We start from the raw sequence: 23,445 nt of genomic DNA, 5'->3' as shown, positions 1-23,445 counted from the left end.
TGCCAGTAGCCTGACCGCAAATCCAGCGAAGAAAAGAACTCGGCTCCCTGCAAACAGTCCAGAGCATCATCGATGCGTGGTAATGGGTAGACGTCCTTCAGCGTGATCTTGTTCAACCACTGAAAGTCAACACAGAAGCGGATGGAACCGTCTTTCTTTGTGACGAGGACCACGGGAGAGGCCCATGGGCTTTGGGAAGGTTGAATGACGCCTCGACGGAGCATGTCATCGACCTGGTCTGCAATGACGCGGCGTTCCGTAGCGGACACGCGATATGGTCTTTGTCGCAGGGATGAGTGAGCGCCAGTGTCGATGTAGTGCTTGACTGTCGATGCACGGCCAAGAGAGGTTTGCGCAACGTCGAAAGAAAGGCGGAAGTGCTGAAGGACTGCGACAAGTTGAGATCGCTGCGAAGGCGTCAGATCTTCGGCGATGAATGGGCTGAACACTCCAGTCGATGTTGAGTCTGGTACGGAGAGGGCACTCAGTTCATGGGCGGCAGTAGAAGACACTTCGTCGAGGACGGATACAATTCGTGTTGAATCGACCGACTCGACGCAACCAAGGCATTCGCGGCGAAGCAGTGATAGCGGCGATGAAAGATGATTGTAAATGGGCACCGTGCTCACACCGCCGGCAAGGTCAAGAGCTGCAAAGGGCAAAGGAAGTGCTTTTCGGGTAATAAAGTGATGAGAGGGCACGAAGAAGACCGTCCCATCGGATATGGTAACACAGAAGACTGGTACGAATGCTGACGAGCACGGGGGCAAACAGGTGTCTTCTTTCGCGCCAATTTTAACGGCAGGATGAGCATCGACCGAGGCCTGGTCACCAAGGTGGAAAAGTTCAATCTAAGCCCGAGCGCAATTGATGATGGCATTGTGGCATGACCGAAAATCCCATCCTAGAATAACGGTTTGGGAGCACGATGAATGAACTATGAATTCAATCGTGTACAAAACGTCCTGTATGATCACACGGGCAGTACAAGAAGTGGTAGGGTGAATGGGTTGAGAACTCGCCGTTCGGAGCGACAATCCAGACAGAGACGTCATCACTTTACGAAGCGAACGGCAAAACCTGGCATCCATAACTGAAATAGCGGCACCGGTATCGACTAAGGCGACCGCCTTAGTCGATACTGGGAGGCTCCCGCTGGCGAACGGTGCCAGCGCAAGGGACGGGTGGCGATGGCAGAGTCTGCTGGTCGGCGTCCGGCATGGCAGAGGGTAAGGTTCCACTCTACCATCCTGGACCTCCGTTCTCGGACCTCCGTTCTCGGACGAACGGTGTCAGCTTGCGCTGACACCGTTCGCCAGCGGGAGCCTCCCATCTTCAGCGGAACCGACGACAACGACGTTGAAGAGTGGCTGTCGTCCTACGAACGGGTGAGCGTCCACAACAAATGGAATGACTCGGACAAGCTGGCTTACGTCTCATTCTACCTCGCGGGCGTGGCCATTCTCTGGTTCAGAAATCATGAAAGGGATATCCAAACGTGGTCGGTGTTCAAGACTTCGATTACCGAAGTATTTGACCGACCCGCCGTCAGGAAACTCCGAGCCGAGCAGCGTTTGCGTACACGCGTACAGGACACAGGTGAGACATTCACCAGCTATATAGAAGACGTTCTCGATTTGTGCAGGTGCGTGAACGCTGCCATGACGGAAGCGGAAAAGATCAAGCACGTCATGAAGGGAATCGACGATGACGCTTTCTAAATGCTTCTGGCCAAGGACCCGCGCACAGTTGGCGACGTCATCAGCTTGTGCCAGACCTTTGATGAATTGCGTAAGCAGCGAGCTCTGACAAGGTGACATCCCACACCAAATGCGGCATCACTCTACAGCCTTACCACCGGCCCAGAACAAGCCTCCCTGATAACGCAAATCAAAGATTTCGTCCGCGATGAAGTCGCACGACAGCTATCTCTGGTGTCCGTCACTCAAAAGTCTGCCAGCACTTTGCCGTTTCATATCCGTAACGTGATCCATGAGGAGGTCGCGCAAGCGCTGCTGGCTGTTCACCAGCAGGATGTCGTGGCTACACCAGTCACTTATGCTACGGTTGCTGCAATGGCCCCTCGCACTGTGCCCGTGCGTCGCTTCCAGCAGCCTGTACCCCGCACCTCCACCACTTGTAAAGGAGGTTTATTGGAATTCGTAGCGACCACCGGTTCTACGATGCACCGAGCACAGTCCCCGTGCTCGAGCTTCTGCTGCGCGCTTGATGCTGCCGATGCTGCTGAACCACTGTGCACGTTCGTTATCTTCCTTGCAATATATATATATATATATATATATATATATATATATATATATATATATATATATGTACACCACGCAGAAAGATGCAAACGAAAAGCTATATACAAGTATATTTACAAGGGAAAACGCCGCACGTGGCCAAGAGGCAACAACCCGCGCTAGCCTCCAATCGTCATCGTCGTCTTCTCTCTGCTCGCCTCTTCGTCGTTGCAAATACTGTTCCGTAGCACAACGCCCGACGTCAAAAGCGCACTCCCGGAGCCACTAAAGGCCGGACTCGGGAGCAGTGTAGTAGGGCTTGAGCCTACTGACTTGCACGACATCACTAGATGCCACATTAGAGGAAGAGGTTGAACTCACAGGTGCAATTTCGTACGCCACAGGCGTCACCTGGCGAAACACGTGGTAGGGCCCTGTGTATTGCGAAATGAGCTTCACTGAAAGTTCGACGTGACGAGAGGGCGACAGCAGGAGCACGGGCGCACTAGGCGAAAACTGTACGTCACCGTGGCGGGCGATATACTGACGCTGCTGAGTGGTTTGCGAGACCATCAGTCGAGCACTGACAAGTTGGCGTGCATGGTCGGCGAGGGCGATGGCGTACCGCGCATACTCGCTTGTTGAGATCGCAGCAGGAGGAAGTGCCGTGTCAAGGGGCATGGTCGGTTCGCGACCGTAGAGTAGATAAAAAGGGGCAACTCCGGCGGTGTGGTGCCCGGAAAAATTATACGCAAATGTGACGTAAGGAAGGGCAATGTCCCTGTGGCGGTGGTTTTTGGAAGCGTATTTGGATAGCATATCGGTAAAAGTACCGTTCAATCGCTCTGTCAGGCCATTAGTTTGAGGATGGTATAAGGTATTCAGCTTGTGTTGAGTGGAGCAGGAACGCACAATGTCAGCGATAACTATCGAGAGGAAGTTACGACCACGGTCAGTAAGCAGCTGTCGCGGGGCCCCATGAAGTAAGATAATGCCACGGAAAAGAAGGTGCGCGACGTCAGTGGTGCAACTGCTAGGGAGAGCCCGCGTGATAATAGCGTATCGGGTGGCGTGGTCAGTTGCGACGGCTACCGATTTGTTCCCAGAGGCGGACGTGGCAAAAGGACCGAGGAGGTCTAATCCAACAGGAAAGAACGGTTCCACAGGGACGGTGATCGGCTGAAGATGACCGACAGGCAGCACCTGAGGTGTTTCCGACGCTGGCAGGGATCACAAGCAGCAACATAGCGTCGGGCGGAGCGAGCGAGACCAGGTCAATAGAAGGGGCGGCGGACGCGGTCGTTCGTGCCGGTCCCACCAAGATGTTCTGCAGTGGGTGCGTCATGCATCTCAAAGAGCACTGTCTGTCGTAGATGTTTTGGCACGACAAGAAGAAGATCAGATCCGTCAGGGAGGAAGTTCCTTCGGTACAGAATGCCGCCCTGGAGATCATAGCGGTGAACGGATGCGTCGGTAGGTGTAGAGCGCAGACGCTCGATGAGTGCTAGCAGCGGTAGGTCTCGGTACTGCTCATCGGCGATGTTAGCGAAGGCAGACACAGAGAAAATGCCGTTGGCGGCACTACTGTCAGCGTCGTCAGTCTCGTCTACCGGGTAACGAGACAGGCAGTCAGCATCCTTGTGTATTTGGCCAGATTTGTAGGTGACAACATAGGAATATTCTTGGTCTCCCTCTATGATCTTTCAGTGAGCATAACCAGTTAAATCAGTGATGGTATGTGACAGCGGAAAAGGGTCGGCCATATAAGTATGGACGCAACTTGGCCCCCGCCCAAACTAGGGCCAGACACTCACGCTCAGTGATGGAACAGTTGCGTTCCGAGGGTGAGAGGAGCCTGCTGGCGTAAGCGATAACACGGTCATTGCAGCGCTGGCGTTGTGCCAGTACTGCGCCAATTTCATGACCGCTGGCATCAGTACGGACTTCGGTAGGTCCAGAAGGATCGAAATGGGCCAGAGCGGGAGGCGTTGTGAGAAGGTCGATAAGATGCGAGAATACAAAGGCCTCGTTATTGCCCCACTGGAAAGGGGCGCCTTTCTTCAAAAGCTCGGTTAGTGGTAGTGCTATGGCCGCGAACATTTTCCCGAAACGGCGGAAGTACGAGCAAATTTCGATGAAGCTGCGCACATCCTTGACACACTTGGGAACAGGGAAGTGCGTAACAGCATGGATCTTGCCTGCGTCCGGCCGCACTTCGTTCGCGTCAACAAGATGCCCAAGGACGGTAATGTGGTGACGGCCGAATTGGCACTTCGATGCATTGTGTTGCAAACCGGCTCGACGAAAAACGTCCAGGACTGCTGAGAGGCGCTCGAGGTACGTAGCGAAAGTTGGAGAAAATGTTATAACGTCGTCCAAGTAGCACAGTTCTCAACGTAACGTTACAGCGCAAAAACCTAAGACGAACCACAGACGGAAGACACGACACACACAATTCTTGGCAAAAGCAAGAATGAGCATGCGCGACTTGCCTTAGAGGCCTACCACATACGAATAGAAGGAAGTGATTGCACCAGTGACACATCTTTGTCCCTGCACCCATGAGAATTCGAATTCCTAAGTTTGCGTATGCGATAAGTTGGCAGATATCAGTAATGTATTATCTGCGCCTGCGCGGTTGTGTGGTCTAGGTATATATATGCATCGACGACGAAGAAATAAAGTTGTTAGCGCCAGTGTGTGTCGTGTCTTCCTTTTGTGATTCGTCTTAGGTGTTTGCGCTATAACGTTAACTTCAGAATTATGTACCAACTTGGCCCAAACGAAGTTTTACTGAAGTAGCACAGGCACGTAGACCATTTGAAACCGTAAAAAAGGGAGTCCATCATGTGTTCAAAAGTGGCAGGAGCGTTACATAGACCGAACAGCATCACCTTAAATTGGTGAAGACCGCCTGGTATTACCAAAGCAATCTTCTCGCGGTCGAGATCGTCCACGGCAATCAGCCAGTAGCCGGAGCGAAGGTCAATAGAGAAGTAGCGAGCACCGTGGAGGCAGTCAAGGGCGTCGTCAATCCGAGGTAGGGGATACACGTCCTTTTTGGTAACTCTGTTAAGGTGCCGATAATCCACGCAAAAACGCCATGAGCCATCCTTTTTTGCCCGTACTACAGGCGACGCCCCATGAACTTCACGACGGCTCAATAATGTTCTTGGGAAGCATTTTGCCAACTTCGGCGTGAATAACTTGACGCTCTGCCGGTGACACTCGATACGGGCGGCGATGAATAGGAGAGGCACCGCCGGTATTAATGCGGTGTTTAACAGCTGTAGTTTGGGCCAAAAGACGATCGTTAAAATAAAAAAAAAATCGTGTTAGGAAAACAGAACATGGTAGAGCTCACAAGCTTGCTCGGACGGCATGTCAGGAGCAATCATTTTGTGTAAGTCGGCGATCGTACAAATTGCCGACTGTGATGGTAGAGGAGGATCGGCTGAATTGTAGTCTACTGCAAACAGTGGCGTAGCCTGAAATTTCGTTCGGGGGGGGGGGGGGGGGCTCACATTGCAGCTCGGCCTCCTCCTAAGAGGAAAAATTAGGTCGGATGCTCCTATCTGAATACACGTAGAAGGAAAATTCGTTTTTCTCGGCAACCACTGCACCAAATTTGATTATATTTGTTGCATTTAAAAGAAAAACTTACATTCTAGTGCCTGTTTGTTTCGAATTTTCGATTTATGTCGTCAATACTTTATTGAAAAGTGACACAAATCGAAAAGTATAAGAAAACGGAACAATTAAGTTTATATATCTGTAAATCAGCGATGAAAATTGATATCGCAATTCCGTGAATTGCACATAATAGTACGTCTACAGCGGACAAAATTGATATGTTACACATGAGTCCCAAAAAATTAAGTATTATGGAAATACGACTCTTGCAGAACCCTTGTACATAACATAACCAATTCATGTAAGATACAAATAGACATATCCAATTTGTCCGCTTTGATTGGTGTAGTGGGTGCCGTGTACAGAACCGCAATTTTTGTTCTTGATGCAGAGCTCTTAATTTGTAAACTTCGTCCGATGTTTTTTCAAAGTTTCAAATTTTTCGAAATATTTTAAACAATGTTCCGGCCCTAAATCGAAATTCCGCTTGCAACAGACACTAGAATTTAACTTACTCTCTCAAATGCAACAAATTTCATTAAAAGCGATTCAGGAGTTATCTCAGAAAAGCGTTTCTGCGTTTTACATGTATATAAATAGGCCCCGTCGGAGTTGCACCCAAGCTAAGCTTCCTCTTAAATAATTTGCCTAGGGATCAAATACATGAATAATAACCTTATTGTCATTGCCAAAGATGCTGCAAACAAATTATTGAACGCTACGCACTGTCAATACAAGTAAAATACGTATTTTTTCATAAAGTATGGTATTCGTATGCGCCAGAAATCGTGCCCAACGTAACTGATGTCAATGCTTCCATGTTTTTGTCGATTTAATATTAAAGAAAATATCACATGAACTTTAGAACTGCATCAGTTCGAAATCAGCAAAGCAGTGCATGTCGCTGATATGAAAAATGTAAAGGCCATGAAATGAACAAGCTGAGGAATAATATGTTAATGAAACTTGGTCCTTGTTTACAGCCTTGTACATATACAACGGCCAGTAAAAAATCCCAATGACGCTGTCATTTGTTTCAATGTATTAGGCAGAAACATCTATCACCGGTCGTGTATCGTGAGTAAGTGCACCGAAATTATACTGGCAGCGGAGAGCACGTATCAGAAGCAGGAGTTCTGCAGAGTATACGAGGGCGAATCAAATGAAAGTGAGCCAATGCAAATATATGAGAAACGGGGTACTTTATTTAAAGTAGCCTCCATGAGCATTTAGATATTTAGACATTTCTCTCATTGACCAACGAGTCGCGTAATTCCCGTCTCATAAAGCTCCTTGGGTTGCTGCTTCAAAACGTCTGCAACTGACTTTCCCGTCATCGTCCGAGACGAATCTGGTGCCCATGAGCTGTTTTTTCGGTTGCCCCAAAATGTGGAGGTCGCAAGGCGATAGATATGAGTTGTATGGCGGATATTGCAGCATTTCCCACTTCAACTTCGCCAGTTTTAAATTAACCACATCAGCGACTAGGAGATGAGCATTGTCGTGGAACAAGATGAACCCATTCGTCAATTTTTCACGTAGTTTCTTCTTAACTGCGACACGCAGGCAATCCGGCGTTTCACAATATCGTAAACAAATGATAGTCTCTCAAGATTCAGTAAATTCTATCGGTAATGGCCCCTGACGATCGGCAAAAAAAAGTCAACAACACCCTTCAGGCGGAAATGGTGACCTTTGCTTCCTTGGGGGGGGGGGGGGGGGTGAATTCAAGTGTTTCCATTGTAAGCTTTGCCGTCGTGTTTCAGGCTCGTAGTAGTGGCACCATGGTTCGTCCTCGATCACACTTGCAGACAAGAAGTCGTCACCCTTATTGTGATACCGGATCAGATGAGTAAAGGCAGCGCCGAACTTCTCCGTATTCTGGCGGAGATTAAAAGTCTTGGGCATCCATTGCGCACACAAGAGCCGATAACCGCGATGTTCATGAATTATGGCGTCAACATTGACGGTGAACCGAACCATGGCTGATGTTCACACGCTCTGCCAGTTCATCGATGCTTATCTTCCGTTCTTGTGTCATCAGCTCATGAAGCTTTGAAATTTTGTTAGGGGTGATTGCACGATGGCTTTGTCCCAGTCTGGGATCGTCTTTGCAACTTTCACGTCCTTCTTTGAACCGTTTGTTCTAACGCTTTACAGTGGCCAATGAAATGCAATGTTCAATCTACACGGCAGCCATACGATGAGTAATTTCTTTTCGGGAAACACCATCAGCTGTCAAAAAGCTCACGGCACCACACTGCTCAACTTCTGGAGCTTCCATTACGTAACGCAACCATGTTCAACCAAATTTATGAGCGCATTAAAGAACATTTACACTCACACCTGCCTGCCACTTTTGTAAATGAGAGATGCCTGCGTGCTACGTGCACGCCTTGCAGAAAATGAACAGAACCATCATTGCGCGGGGTGGGTAGGCTCACTTTCATTTGGCTCACCCTCGTACATTAGAAATGCGATGATACAATGGAATATACAAATGCTAAGATACAGCTTGATAAAGGGCAAAAAATTGCCACTGGAAACAAAGTTCACTGCACGTATACACAAAACTTCGCAACCAGATATCTAAACATACGTATAGGTTTCCAATAAATCTACGTATCTAAGAAAAAGTCGTGGTATATAATGGGTCAAACAAGGCAAATAAACATGTTGCGCAATCACAGATTCACAGAATCCTAGATCGCACCCCAATTCCATCCACTCCCCTCGATGTACCACGCGCGATGGAAGGCGCGGCGCGCTTGCTCCCCGCTTTTCTTCTTTGCGCACACAAGACTGAGCCGCCATCATCGGCTCACCCATGCCCCGCCCCCCAACATACACACGCTTTCACTCGCACATACAGCATGCGGCGCGCGGTCACGATGTTATCGCCCTTAGACTTTATGCGGAATATGAGGGCGACGGCGACGGCAGGAATGCGCCTAGAATCTCCATATAATTGCTATCGCAATAATATAATGAGCATCCGGCAGCTGAAACGTCCCATGGTTCATTACTTTCCGCAAAAGAAGTAACAAAATGGAACTTTCACCATGCGACAATTCGCTGCGCCGCAACCTATTTTTCCTTTTGTGGGGCGGGGGAACCGTAACGAAAAAAAAAAATACGCAAAGGAAAGTATGTTGGTGACAATCGAATGCCTACTTTGGGCAACTAATGTGGCGATTAAAGGAATATCGAAGAAAACACGGGACGCTTGGTTCACCAAGAACCATGTGAATACTTGTCGGTATACTACACTGGCGAGACAAGACTTTCTGGAGAGGTTGCGCTCAAGCGAACGCGGTGCAATCCCTCGAGTCCCCACATCGATGGCGGCGAGCGACCATTGTTTCTTTTTCTCGTCTGCTAGCTAGAAAGCGTCCAAAAACTCTGCCAGGCGAAAATGCACTCGGCCAGAGAAAACCGAAGGCGCACAGAAGTGCGCCGCGCGGTGGTCGGGGCAACACGAGAAGAACGCATGCGCTCTGGCTGGCTCTGGCAGCCCCCGGGTAGGGGAGCGAGAACAACAAAAATGAAGAAGCTCAACGTGGTCTTTGCGATTAGAAGTCATGGTAGAAAAAATAAGAACGCAGTTACCTTGAATGGCTTTAGTATCTTCACTGGATGCTTTGGCGCAGGTGAAAAAAAATGATATTTTTTATGTGACATGACGGCTCGAATGAACCACCACAACGCTTCGTCTCATGGGGCCTCGCTGCGGGCCTTGTCAACTTGCCTGATAGTGCGTTGATTTGGCCAATCTCGTTGTATGGCCCGATGTGCGACTTTGGGAAGGTTAATGCACGTTCGGCGTCAAATATTTATGTGAACATTAAACTTACAAAGTTACGCAATTGAAAATATAAAGCACACGTTCGGAAATGTTAACGTACCTTTCAGATCAAAAGTTTATGAGAACTTCATACCCATAATGTTTCGAAATTGACATCCACGCGCTCCGTAGATTCCATGATGGAGTGTAGATTCCGCAGCCTCCGCGAGATGCCACGGCGAACCCGTTCGCCATCAAAACGTCCTCGAAACTTAGTGCTCGGATGGGGCTGCTTGCGTTATGTGACTCCCGGTGCATGGCCGTTGCCGCGAAATCCAGCCCGAGTTCGCAATTTTTGCGGTGAGATGGATTTCGAGCATGAAAAATACGTTCTACACAAAATCCTAAATGATTTTCTGCGCCGGGGGTTGCTTTGGTCGGCGGTGCATGGACAGCGCGAAAAAATTTCGCGGGGGGCTGAAGCCCCATAAGCCCCCCCCCCCCTGGCTACGCCCCTCACTGCAACAGATGCTACTGAGCGATCCTCGAATGTCACGCCGTGGTTGCTTAGTGGCAATGGTGTTGGGCTGCTGAATACTAGGTCGCGGGATCGAATCCTGGCCACGGAGGCCGCATTTCGATGGGGGCGAAATGAGAAAACACCCGTGTGCTTAGATTTAGGGGCACGTTAAAGAACCCCAGTCGGTAGAAATTTCCGGAGTCCTCCACTACGGCGTGCCTCATAATCGGAAAGTGGTTTTGGCACGTAAAACCCCATAATTTGTTTTTATCCTCGAATGAGCAAAGCTGTGCCAGAGACATACCGCGTGGCAGCATTTGTGTCGTCAAGCCAAGATTGACCATTGGCAGGCAAACGCAACTCGCCGCAATAGATAAACCTGTATGAGGTACTGTGATCCCGTGTGCAAGTAGGACGTCTCGCATAGGTGCTGTGATGTAGCGACCGTCGGGCACTGGTGGGGATGACACTAAGTGAGCGTAAGTCAGTGCCGAAGGTGGCAAGCGAGTGAAGTCGACAGAACTGAGGCGTCTGAGGTGTGGTTGAACGGGATCCAGAAGAGCTGGGAAAAGGCGGAGAGCACTGGCGGAACAATCGATGAGAGCATAATGTGCGGAGAGGAAGTCTAAGCCAAGGATGACGTCGTGGGGACAGTGGGCCACGACTGTGAATAGCACGATAGTGGAGCGATCGGCGAAGGAGAGGCGGGTGGCACACGTGCCAATTACTGGGGCTGTTCTGCCATCTGGGACACCGAACACATGCGTCGTGGCGGGCTTGATTATTTACTTCAGCTGGTAACGAAGGTCAGCGCTCATTACCGACAAATGCGCCTCAGTGTCTATAAGAGCAGATACAGACACACCGTCGACTTGCACGTCGAGAATGTTCAGACGATTGGGCGACGTTAGTAGAGGATTTGGCGGCGTAAGAAGCAATGCAGCGTCACCTCGAGGCGCTGCATCGTCTAGTATTCCGGCAGGGAGCGGCGTCAAAAGGGTGGTGGGCGAAAATTAGCTACGGGGCTGGGAGACCGAGATTCTCGTCGTTGGGGCGAAGGCGAACGTGAATAGGGGTGGTTCGGCGCAGGAGAATCAGTGGTGGCATTATCGGTGCGTGTGGTATAGGGACGAGACGGGCCACCTGGAGGGCGAGAGTAGGCAGTATAAGTAGACCGGGCGGGGAACTCCAGCGACTGCGACAGTGCCGAGAAATGTGCCTGATTCGACGGCAGTGAAAACAAATGGGTTTGTTGTCAGCAGTGCGCCATTCAGATGGGTCGCGGAAACCTGGTGGGTAATGAGATGCGGGGCGGGGCGGAGTAAAAAAAAAACCGGGTGGGTACCAGGGCGATGGGCCGAGCAGATGGTGTGACGACCCATGTTTCCAAATTCCAGGCGGACAACTGCCTGCATCAGGGAAACCGTGACTACAGGTGCGTTGGAGGAGCTAGAGTCGAAGGCAGCCGCATAGGCGGCGTTGATCGCACGCCAAATGATCCTGGTAACATCACCAGTGTTGTTGTGACGAGGAGCGTCGGCACAGGAAGATGTCGCTGGGGTGTTGGGCAGACGGGCACACTGCTGGTCGGTACGTCGGCTTTTAGCGAGCTCCAGGTGGCGGCACTATTTTATAACTGCATCTACCGTCGCCACGTTGTTGAAAACGAGCAAGTTGATGGCGTAATCGGCAATGCCTTTGAGGATGTGGAAACCCTTGTCGGACTCGGTCATATGCGCCTCAACTTTGCGGCACAGAGCCAAGACGTCCTGAATGTACGTGACGTAGGGCTCCGTTGACGTCTGCACACGGCTGGATAACGGCTTCTGCGGGGCAAGTTGGTGACCATATGGGTTTCCGAAGAAGTCTCGGAGGTTTAGTTTAAGCGAATCCCAACTGGTGAGCTAATCTTCGTGCGTTCGAGACCAACCTCGAGGTCTACCACCGAGGTAAAAGGCTACGTTGGCAAGCAATATAGTAGGGTCCCACCGGTTATTGCGACTGATGTGTTCGTACAGGATGATCCAGTCCTCGAGGTCTTCCCCATCTTTGCCCGAGAATACGCCATGATCACAGGGAGCGGGGAGAGTGATGTAGGTCGTCGAAGTGGCAGCAGGTTTCGGAGGCGGGTGAGTCGAGTTGTCATCGTCGGGAGCAATGAAGGAATGCTTGACGTACCGTCCACTGCGAAGCTCCGTGACGAGGTACAGGGAACGTCCATCTCCACCAGATATGTTACGTAGGAAGCTGCAGAGGAAATCTATATACAAGTCTATTTACAAGGGAATACGCTGCACTTGGCAAAGAAGCAACAATATATATATATATATATATATATATATATATATATATATATATATATATATATATATATATATATATATATATATATAGTCATATAATGAGAAGCCAACAAACACTGACACCAAGTACAACACAGGGGAAATTGCATGTGCTTAATAAATGAAATAAAGTAATGATAAATTAATGGAAATTAAAGTGGATGAAAAAACAACTTGCCGCAGGTGGGAACCGAACCCACAACCTTCGCATGTCGCGTGCGATGCTCTACCAATTGAGCTACCGCGCCGGCGTTTCCCCATCCACTTTCTTGGGTATTTATGTGTACTAGTAGAACCCTGGGAGTGTTAGCCAGCGCCCCCACCTTGGCGGCGGACGTGGAACGTCTTTTTTGCCGCAGGCCTCACGAGAACGTGATCTTTTCGGGTCAAGGCAACTGGTCAATAAACCCACATATGCTACCTGAAGGCATCAATGTTGCCGGATTCGAGACCCTCGTTACGTAATAAACGAGAAGAAAGGGGGTTAACCGAGGGGCCCGATATTTATTAGTCATATAATGAGAAGCCAACAAACACTGACACCAAGTACAACACAGGGGAAATTGCATGTGCTTAATAAATGAAATAAAGTAATGATAAATTAATGGAAATTAAAGTGGATGAAAAAAAAACTTGCCGCAGGTGGGAACCGAACCCACAACCTTCGCATGTCGCGTGCGATGCTCTACCAATTCAGCTACCGCGGCGGCGTTTCCCCATCCACTTTCTTGGGTATTTATGTGTACTTGTAGAACCCTGGGAGTGTTAGCCAGCGCCCCCACTCACAGACCTTGGCGGCGGACGTGGAACGTCTTTTTTGCCGCAGGCGTCACGAGAATGTGATCTTTTCGGGTCAAGGCAACTGGTCAATAAACCCACATATGCTACCTGAAGGCATCAATGTTGCCGGATTCGAGACCCTCGTTACGTAATAAACGAGAAGAAAGGGGGTTAACCGAGGGGCCCGATATTTATTAGTCATATAATGAGAAGCCAACAAACACTAACACCAAGTACAACACAGGGGAAATTGCATGTGCTTAATAAATGAAATAAAGTAATGATAAATTAATGGAAATTAAAGTGGATGAAAAAACAACTTGCCGCAGGTGGGAACCGAACCCACAACCTTCGCATGTCGCGTGCGATGCTCTACCAATTGAGCTACCGCGGCGGCGTTTCCCAATCCACTTTCTTGGGTATTTATGTGTACTAGTAGAACCCTGGGAGTGTTAGCCAGCGCCCCCACTCACAGACCTTGGCGGCGGACGTGGAACGTCTTTTTTGCCGCAGGCGTCACGAGAATGTGATCTTTTCGGGTCAAGGCAACTGGTCAATAAACCCACATATGCTACCTGAAGGCATCAATGTTGCCGGATTCGAGACCCTCGTTATGTAATAAACGAGAAGAAAGGGGGTTAACCGAGGGGCCCGATATTTATTAGTCATATAATGAGAAGCCAAGAAACACTGACACCAAGTACAACACAGGGGAAATTGCATGTGCTTAATAAATGAAATAAAGTAATGATAAATTAATGTAAATTAAAGTGGATGAAAAAACAATTGCCGCAGGTGGGAACCGAACCCACAACCTTCGCATGTCGCGTGCGATGCTCTACCAATTCAGCTACCGCGGCGGCGTTTCCCCATCCACTTTCTGGGTTATTTATGTGTACTAGTAGAACCCTGGGAGTGTTAGCCAGCGCCCCCACTCACAGACCTTGGCGGCGGACGTAGAACGTCTTTTTTGCCGCAGGCGTCACGAGAACGTGATATTTTCGGGTCAAGGCAACTGGTCAATAAACCCACATATGCTACCTGAAGGCATCAATGTTGCCGGATTCGAGACCCTCGTTATGTAATAAACGAGAAGAAAGGGGGTTAACCGAGGGGCCCGATATTTATTAGTCATATAATGAGAAGCCAACAAACACTGACACCAAGTACAACACAGGGGAAATTGCATGTGCTTAATAAATGAAATAAAGTAATGATAAATTAAGGGAAATTAAAGTGGATGAAAAAACAACTTGCCGCAGGTGGGAACCGAACCCACAACATTCGCATGTCGCGTGCGATGCTCTACCAATTGAGCTACCGCGGCGGCGTTTCCCCATCCACTTTCTTGGGTATTTATGTGTACTAGTAGAACCCTGGGAGTGTTAGCCAGCGCCCCCCCTCACAGACCTTGGCGGCGTACGTGGAACGTCTTTTTTGCCGCAGGCATCACGAGAACGTGATCTTTTCGGGTCAAGGCAACTGGTCAATAAACACACATATGCTACCTGAAGGCATCAATGTTGCCGGATTCGAGACCCTCGTTATGTAATAAACGAGAAGAAAGGGGGTTAACCGAGGGGCCCGATATTTATTAGTCATATAATGAGAAGCCAAGAAACACTGACACCAAGTACAACACAGGGGAAATTGCATGTGCTTAATAAATGAAATAAAGTAATGATAAATTAATGTAAATTAAAGTGGATGAAAAAACAATTGCCGCAGGTGGGAACCGAACCCACAACCTTCGCATGTCGCGTGCGATGCTCTACCAATTCAGCTACCGCGGCGGCGTTTCCCCATCCACTTTCTGGGTTATTTATGTGTACTAGTAGAACCCTGGGAGTGTTAGCCAGCGCCCCCACTCACAGACCTTGGCGGCGGACGTAGAACGTCTTTTTTGCCGCAGGCGTCACGAGAACGTGATATTTTCGGGTCAAGGCAACTGGTCAATAAACCCACATATGCTACCTGAAGGCATCAATGTTGCCGGATTCGAGACCCTCGTTATGTAATAAACGAGAAGAAAGGGGGTTAACCGAGGGGCCCGATATTTATTAGTCATATAATGAGAAGCCAACAAACACTGACACCAAGTACAACACAGGGGAAATTGCATGTGCTTAATAAATAAAATAAAGTAATGATAAATTAATGGAAAATAAAGTGGATGAAAAAACAACTTGCCGCAGGTGGGAACCGAACCCACAACCTTCGCATGTCACGTGTGATGCTCTACCAATTGAGCTACCGCGGCAGCGTTTCCCCATCCACTTTCTTGGTTATTTATGTGTACTAGTAGAACCCTGGGAGTGTTAGCCAGCGCCCCCACTCACAGACCTTGGCGGCGGACGTGGAACGTCTTTTTTGCCGCAGGCGTCACGAGAACGTGATCTTTTCGGGTCAAGGCAACTGGTCAATAAACCCACATATGCTACCTGAAGGCATCAATGTTGCCGGATTCGAGACCCTCGTTATGTAATAAACGAGAAGAAAGGGGGTTAACCGAGGGGCCCGATATTTATTAGTCATATAATGAGAAGCCAACAAACACTGACACCAAGTACAACACCGGGGAAATTGCATGTGCTTAATAAATGAAATAAAGTAATGATAAATTAATGGAAATTAAAGTGGATGAAAAAACAACTTGCCGCAGGTGGGAACCGAACCCACAACATTCGCATGAAGCGTGCGATGCTCTACCAATTGAGCTACCGCGGCGGCGTTTCCCCATCAACTTTCTTGGGTATTTATGTGTACTAGTAGAACCCTGGGAGTGTTAGCCAGCGCCCCCACTCACAGACCTTGGCGGCGTACGTGGAACGTCTTTTTTGCCGCAGGCATCACGAGAACGTGATCTTTTCGGGTCAAGGCAACTGGTCAATAAACCCACATATGCTACCTGAAGGCATCAATGTTGCCGGATTCGAGACCCTCGTTATGTAATAAACGAGAAGAAAGGGGGTTAACCGAGGGGCCCGATATTTATTAGTCATATAATGAGAAGCCAACAAACACTGACACCAAGTACAACACAGGGGAAATTGCATGTGCCTAATAAATGAAATAAAGTAATGAAAAATAATGGAAATTAAAGTGGATGAAAAAACAACTTGGCGCAGGTGGGAACCGAACCCACAACCTTCGCATGTCGCTTGCGATGCTCTACCAATTGAGCTACCGCGGCGGCGTTTCCCCATCCACTTTCTTGGTTATTTATGTGTACTAGTAGAACCCTGGGAGTGTCAGCCAGCGCCCCCACTCACAGACCTTGGCGGCGGACGTGGAACGTCTTTTTTGCCGCAGGCGTCACGAGAACGTGATCTTTTCGGGTCAAGGCAACTGGTCAATAAACCCACATATGCTACCTGAAGGCATCAATGTTGCCGGATTCGAGACCCTCGTTATGTAATAAACGAGAAGAAAGGGGGTTAACCGAGGGGCCCGATATTTATTAGTCATATAATGAGAAGCCAACAAACACTGACACCAAGTACAACACAGGGGAAATTGCATGTGCTTAATAAATGAAATAAAGTAATGATAAATTAATGGAAATTAAAGTGGATGAAAAAACAACTTGCCGCAGGTGGGAACCGAACCCACAACCTTCGCATGTCGCGTGCGATGCTCTACCAATTGAGCTACCGCGGCGGCGTTTCCCCATCCACTTTCTTGGTTATTTATGTGTACTAGTAGAACCCTGGGAGTGTTAGCCAGCGCCCCCACTCACAGACCTTGGCGGCGGACGTGGAACGTCTTTTTTGCCGCAGGCGTCACGAGAACGTGATCTTTTCGGGTCAAGGCAACTGGTCAATAAACCCACATATGCTACCTGAAGGCATCAATGTTGCCGGATTCGAGACCCTCGTTATATAATAAACGAGAAGAAAGGGGGTTAACCGAGGGGCCCGATATTTATTAGTCATATAATGAGAAGCCAACAAACACTGACACCAAGTACAACACCGGGGAAATTGCATGTGCTTAATAAATGAAATAAAGTAATGATAAATTAATGGAAATTAAAGTGGATGAAAAAACAACTTGCCGCAGGTGGGAACCGAACCCACAACATTCGCATGTCGCGTGCGATGCTCTACCAATTGAGCTACCGCGGCGGCGTTTCCCCATCAACTTTCTTGGGTATTTATGTGTACTAGTAGAACCCTGGGAGTGTTAGCCAGCGCCCCCACTCACAGACCTTGGCGGCGGACGTGGAACGTCTTTTTTGCCGCAGGCGTCACGAGAACGTGATCTTTTCGGGTCAATGCAACTGGTCAATAAACCCACATATGCTACCTGAAGGCATCAATGTTGCCGGATTCGAGACCCTCGTTATGTAATAAACGAGAAGAAAGGGGGTTAACCGAGGGGCCCGATATTTATTAGTCATATAATGAGAAGCCAACAAACACTGACACCAAGTACAACACAGGGGAAATTGCATGTGCTTAATAAATGAAATAAAGTAATGATAAATAATGGAAATTAAAGTGGATGAAAAAACAACTTGCCGCAGGTGGGAACCGAACCCACAACATTCGCATGTCGCGTGCGATGCTCTACCAATTGAGCTACCGCGGCGGCGTTTCCCCATCAACTTTCTTGGGTATTTATGTGTACTAGTAGAACCCTGGGAGTGTTAGCCAGCGCCCCCACTCACAGACCTTGGCGGCGTACGTGGAACGTCTTTTTTTGCCGCAGGCATCACGAGAACGTGATCTTTTCGGGTCAAGGCAACTGGTCAATAAACCCACATATGCTACCTGAAGGCATCAATGTTGCCGGATTCGAGACCCTCGTTATGTAATAAACGAGAAGAAAGGGGGTTAACCGAGGGGCCCGATATTTATTAGGCATATAATGAGAAGCCAACAAACACTGACACCAAGTACAACACAGGGGAAATTGCATGTGCTTAATAAATGAAATAAAGTAATGATAAATTAATGGAAATTAAAGTGGATGAAAAAACAACTTGCCGCAGGTGGGAACCGAACCCACAACATTCGCATGTCGCGTACGATGCTCTACCAATTGAGCTACCGCGGCGGCGTTTCCCCATCCACTTTCTTGGGTATTTATGTGTACTAGTAGAACCCTGGGAGTGTTAGCCAGCGCCCCCACTCACAGACCTTGGCGGCGTACGTGGAACGTCTTTTTTGCCGCAGGCATCACGAGAACGTGATCTTTTCGGGTCAAGGCAACTGGTCAATAAACCCACATATGCTACCTGAAGGCATCAATGTTGCCGGATTCGAGACCCTCGTTATGTAATAAACGAGAAGAAAGGGGGTTAACCGAGGGGCCCGATATTTATTAGTCATATAATGAGAAGCCAACAAACACTGACACCAAGTACAACACAGGGGAAATTGCATGTGCCTAATAAATGAAATAAAGTAATGAAAAATAATGGAAATTAAAGTGGATGAAAAAACAACTTGGCGCAGGTGGGAACCGAACCCACAACCTTCGCATGTCGCTTGCGATGCTCTACCAATTGAGCTACCGCGGCGGCGTTTCCCCATCCACTTTCTTGGTTATTTATGTGTACTAGTAGAACCCTGGGAGTGTCAGCCAGCGCCCCCACTCACAGACCTTGGCGGCGGACGTGGAACGTCTTTTTTGCCGCAGGCGTCACGAGAACGTGATCTTTTCGGGTCAAGGCAACTGGTCAATAAACCCACATATGCTACCTGAAGGCATCAATGTTGCCGGATTCGAGACCCTCGTTATGTAATAAACGAGAAGAAAGGGGGTTAACCGAGGGGCCCGATATTTATTAGTCATATAATGAGAAGCCAACAAACACTGACACCAAGTACAACACAGGGGAAATTGCATGTGCTTAATAAATGAAATAAAGTAATGATAAATTAATGGAAATTAAAGTGGATGAAAAAACAACTTGCCGCAGGTGGGAACCGAACCCACAACCTTCGCATGTCGCGTGCGATGCTCTACCAATTGAGCTACCGCGGCGGCGTTTCCCCATCCACTTTCTTGGTTATTTATGTGTACTAGTAGAACCCTGGGAGTGTTAGCCAGCGCCCCCACTCACAGACCTTGGCGGCGGACGTGGAACGTCTTTTTTGCCGCAGGCGTCACGAGAACGTGATCTTTTCGGGTCAAGGCAACTGGTCAATAAACCCACATATGCTACCTGAAGGCATCAATGTTGCCGGATTCGAGACCCTCGTTATATAATAAACGAGAAGAAAGGGGGTTAACCGAGGGGCCCGATATTTATTAGTCATATAATGAGAAGCCAACAAACACTGACACCAAGTACAACACCGGGGAAATTGCATGTGCTTAATAAATGAAATAAAGTAATGATAAATTAATGGAAATTAAAGTGGATGAAAAAACAACTTGCCGCAGGTGGGAACCGAACCCACAACATTCGCATGTCGCGTGCGATGCTCTACCAATTGAGCTACCGCGGCGGCGTTTCCCCATCAACTTTCTTGGGTATTTATGTGTACTAGTAGAACCCTGGGAGTGTTAGCCAGCGCCCCCACTCACAGACCTTGGCGGCGGACGTGGAACGTCTTTTTTGCCGCAGGCGTCACGAGAACGTGATCTTTTCGGGTCAATGCAACTGGTCAATAAACCCACATATGCTACCTGAAGGCATCAATGTTGCCGGATTCGAGACCCTCGTTATGTAATAAACGAGAAGAAAGGGGGTTAACCGAGGGGCCCATATTTATTAGTCATATAATGAGAAGCCAACAAACACTGACACCAAGTACAACACAGGGGAAATTGCATGTGCTTAATAAATGAAATAAAGTAATGATAAATAATGGAAATTAAAGTGGATGAAAAAACAACTTGCCGCAGGTGGGAACCGAACCCACAACATTCGCATGTCGCGTGCGATGCTCTACCAATTGAGCTACCGCGGCGGCGTTTCCCCATCAACTTTCTTGGGTATTTATGTGTACTAGTAGAACCCTGGGAGTGTTAGCCAGCGCTCCCACTCACAGACCTTGGCGGCGTACGTGGAACGTCTTTTTTTGCCGCAGGCATCACGAGAACGTGATCTTTTCGGGTCAAGGCAACTGGTCAATAAACCCACATATGCTACCTGAAGGCATCAATGTTGCCGGATTCGAGACCCTCGTTATGTAATAAACGAGAAGAAAGGGGGTTAACCGAGGGGCCCGATATTTATTAGGCATATAATGAGAAGCCAACAAACACTGACACCAAGTACAACACAGGGGAAATTGCATGTGCTTAATAAATGAAATAAAGTAATGAAAAATAATGGAAATTAAAGTGGATGAAAAAACAACTTGCCGCAGGTGGGAACCGAACCCACAACCTTCGCATGTCGCTTGCGATGCTCTAACAATTGAGCTACCGCGGCGGCGTTTCCCCATCCACTTTCTTGGTTATTTATGTGTACTAGTAGAACCCTGGGAGTGTCAGCCAGCGCCCCCACTCACAGACCTTGGCGGCGGACGTGGAACGTCTTTTTTGCCGCAGGCGTCACGAGAACGTGATCTTTTCGGGTCAAGGCAACTGGTCAATAAACCCACATATGCTACCTGGAGGCATCAATGTTGCCGGATTCGAGACCCTCGTTATGTAATAAACGAGAAGAAAGGGGGTTAACCGAGGGGCCCGATATTTATTAGTGATATAATGAGAAGCCAACAAACACTGACACCAAGTACAACACAGGGGAAATTGCATGTGCTTAATAAATGAAATAAAGTAATGATAAATTATTGGAAAATAAAGTGGATGAAAAAACAACTTGCCGCAGGTGGGAACCGAACCCACAACCTTCGCATGTCGCGTGCGATGCTCTACCAATTGACCTACCGCGGCGGCGTTTGCCCATCCACTTTCTTGGTTATTTATGTGTACTAGTAGAACCCTGGGAGTGTTAGCCAGCGCCCCCACTCACAGACCTTGGCGGCGGACGTGGAACGTCTTTTTTGCCGCAGGCGTCACGAGAACGTGATCTTTTCGGGTCAAGGCAACTGGTCAATAAACCCACATATGCTACCTGAAGGCATCAATGTTGCCGGATTCGAGACCCTCGTTATGTAATAAACGAGAAGAAAGGGGGTTAACCGAGGGGCCCGATATTTATTAGTCATATAATGAGAAGCCAACAAACACTGACACCAAGTACAACACCGGGGAAATTGCATGTGCTTAATAAATGAAATAAAGTAATGATAAATTAATGGAAAATAAAGTGGATGAAAAAACAACTTGCCGCAGGTGGGAACCGAACCCACAACATTCGCATGTCGCGTGCGATGCTCTACCAATTGAGCTACCGCGGCGGCGTTTCCCCATCAACTTTCTTGGGTATTTATGTGTACTAGTAGAACCCTGGGAGTGTTAGCCAGCGCCCCCACTCACAGACCTTGGCGGCGTACGTGGAACGTCTTTTTTGCCGCAGGCATCACGAGAACGTGATCTTTTCGGGTCAAGGCAACTGGTCAATAAACCCACATATGCTACCTGAAGGCATCAATGTTGCCGGATTCGAGACCCTCGTAATGTAATAAACGAGAAGAAAGGGGGTTAACCGAGGGGCCCGATATTTATTAGTCATATAATGAGAAGCCAACAAACACTGACACCAAGTACAACACCGGGGAAATTGCATGTGCTTAATAAATGAAATAAAGTAATGATAAATTATTGGAAATTAAAGTGGATGAAAAAACAACTTGCCGCAGGTGGGAACCGAACGCACAACATTCGCATGTCGCGTGCGATGCTCTACCAATTGAGCTACCGCGGCGGCGTTTCCCCATCCACTTTCTTGGTTATTTATGTGTACTAGTAGAACCCTGGGAGTGTTAGCCAGCGCCCCCACTCACAGACCTTGGCGGCGTACGTGGAACGTCTTTTTTTTGCCGCAGGCATCACGAGAACGTGATCTTTTCGGGTCAAGGCAACTGGTCAATAAACCCACATATGCTACCTGAAGGCATCAATGTTGCCGGATTCGAGACCCTCGTTATGTAATAAACGAGAAGAAAGGGGGTTAACCGAGGGGCCCGATATTTATTAGGCATATAATGAGAAGCCAACAAACACTGACACCAAGTACAACACAGGGGAAATTGCATGTGCTTAATAAATGAAATAAAGTAATGAAAAATAATGGAAATTAAACTGGATGAAAAAACAACTTGCCGCAGGTGGGAACCGAACCCACAACCTTCGCATGTCGCTTGCGATGCTCTAACAATTGAGCTACCGCGGCGGCGTTTCCCCATCCACTTTCTTGGTTATTTATGTGTACTAGTAGAACCCTGGGAGTGTCAGCCAGCGCCCCCACTCACAGACCTTGGCGGCGGACGTGGAACGTCTTTTTTGCCGCAGGCGTCACGAGAACGTGATCTTTTCGGGTCAAGGCAACTGGTCAATAAACCCACATATGCTACCTGGAGGCATCAATGTTGCCGGATTCGAGACCCTCGTTATGTAATAAACGAGAAGAAAGGGGGTTAACCGAGGGGCCCGATATTTATTAGTGATATAATGAGAAGCCAACAAACACTGACACCAAGTACAACACAGGGGAAATTGCATGTGCTTAATAAATGAAATAAAGTAATGATAAATTATTGGAAAATAAAGTGGATGAAAAAACAACTTGCCGCAGGTGGGAACCGAACCCACAACCTTCGCATGTCGCGTGCGATGCTCTACCAATTGACCTACCGCGGCGGCGTTTGCCCATCCACTTTCTTGGTTATTTATGTGTACTAGTAGAACCCTGGGAGTGTTAGCCAGCGCCCCCACTCACAGACCTTGGCGGCGGACGTGGAACGTCTTTTTTGCCGCAGGCGTCACGAGAACGTGATCTTTTCGGGTCAAGGCAACTGGTCAATAAACCCACATATGCTACCTGAAGGCATCAATGTTGCCGGATTCGAGACCCTCGTTATGTAATAAACGAGAAGAAAGGGGGTTAACCGAGGGGCCCGATATTTATTAGTCATATAATGAGAAGCCAACAAACACTGACACCAAGTACAACACCGGGGAAATTGCATGTGCTTAATAAATGAAATAAAGTAATGATAAATTAATGGAAAATAAAGTGGATGAAAAAACAACTTGCCGCAGGTGGGAACC

The 23,445-nt window shown here is 48.3% G+C and overlaps 1 protein-coding gene and 2 non-coding genes across 3 annotated transcripts in view; all 3 read right to left on the bottom strand.

The window, feature by feature from the left end:
* The window catches only part of LOC135918258 (uncharacterized), a 260,320-nt gene that overhangs the window by 123,561 nt on the left and 113,314 nt on the right, over positions 1–23,445 (bottom strand). The window lies entirely within an intron of this gene.
* On the bottom strand, positions 15,493–15,565 carry TRNAS-UGA (transfer RNA serine (anticodon UGA)). The gene has a single exon. It is a non-coding gene; the product is annotated as a tRNA-Ser (tRNA).
* TRNAK-CUU (transfer RNA lysine (anticodon CUU)) lies at positions 15,960–16,032 on the bottom strand. Its single transcript has one exon. It is a non-coding gene; the product is annotated as a tRNA-Lys (tRNA).

Source organism: Dermacentor albipictus, chromosome 2, assembly GCF_038994185.2.
Source record: "Dermacentor albipictus isolate Rhodes 1998 colony chromosome 2, USDA_Dalb.pri_finalv2, whole genome shotgun sequence".
Lineage (NCBI taxonomy): Eukaryota > Metazoa > Arthropoda > Arachnida > Ixodida > Ixodidae > Dermacentor > Dermacentor albipictus.
Note: the sequence above shows the minus strand (reverse complement) of the source record. Positions and strands in the feature narration are given on the sequence as shown.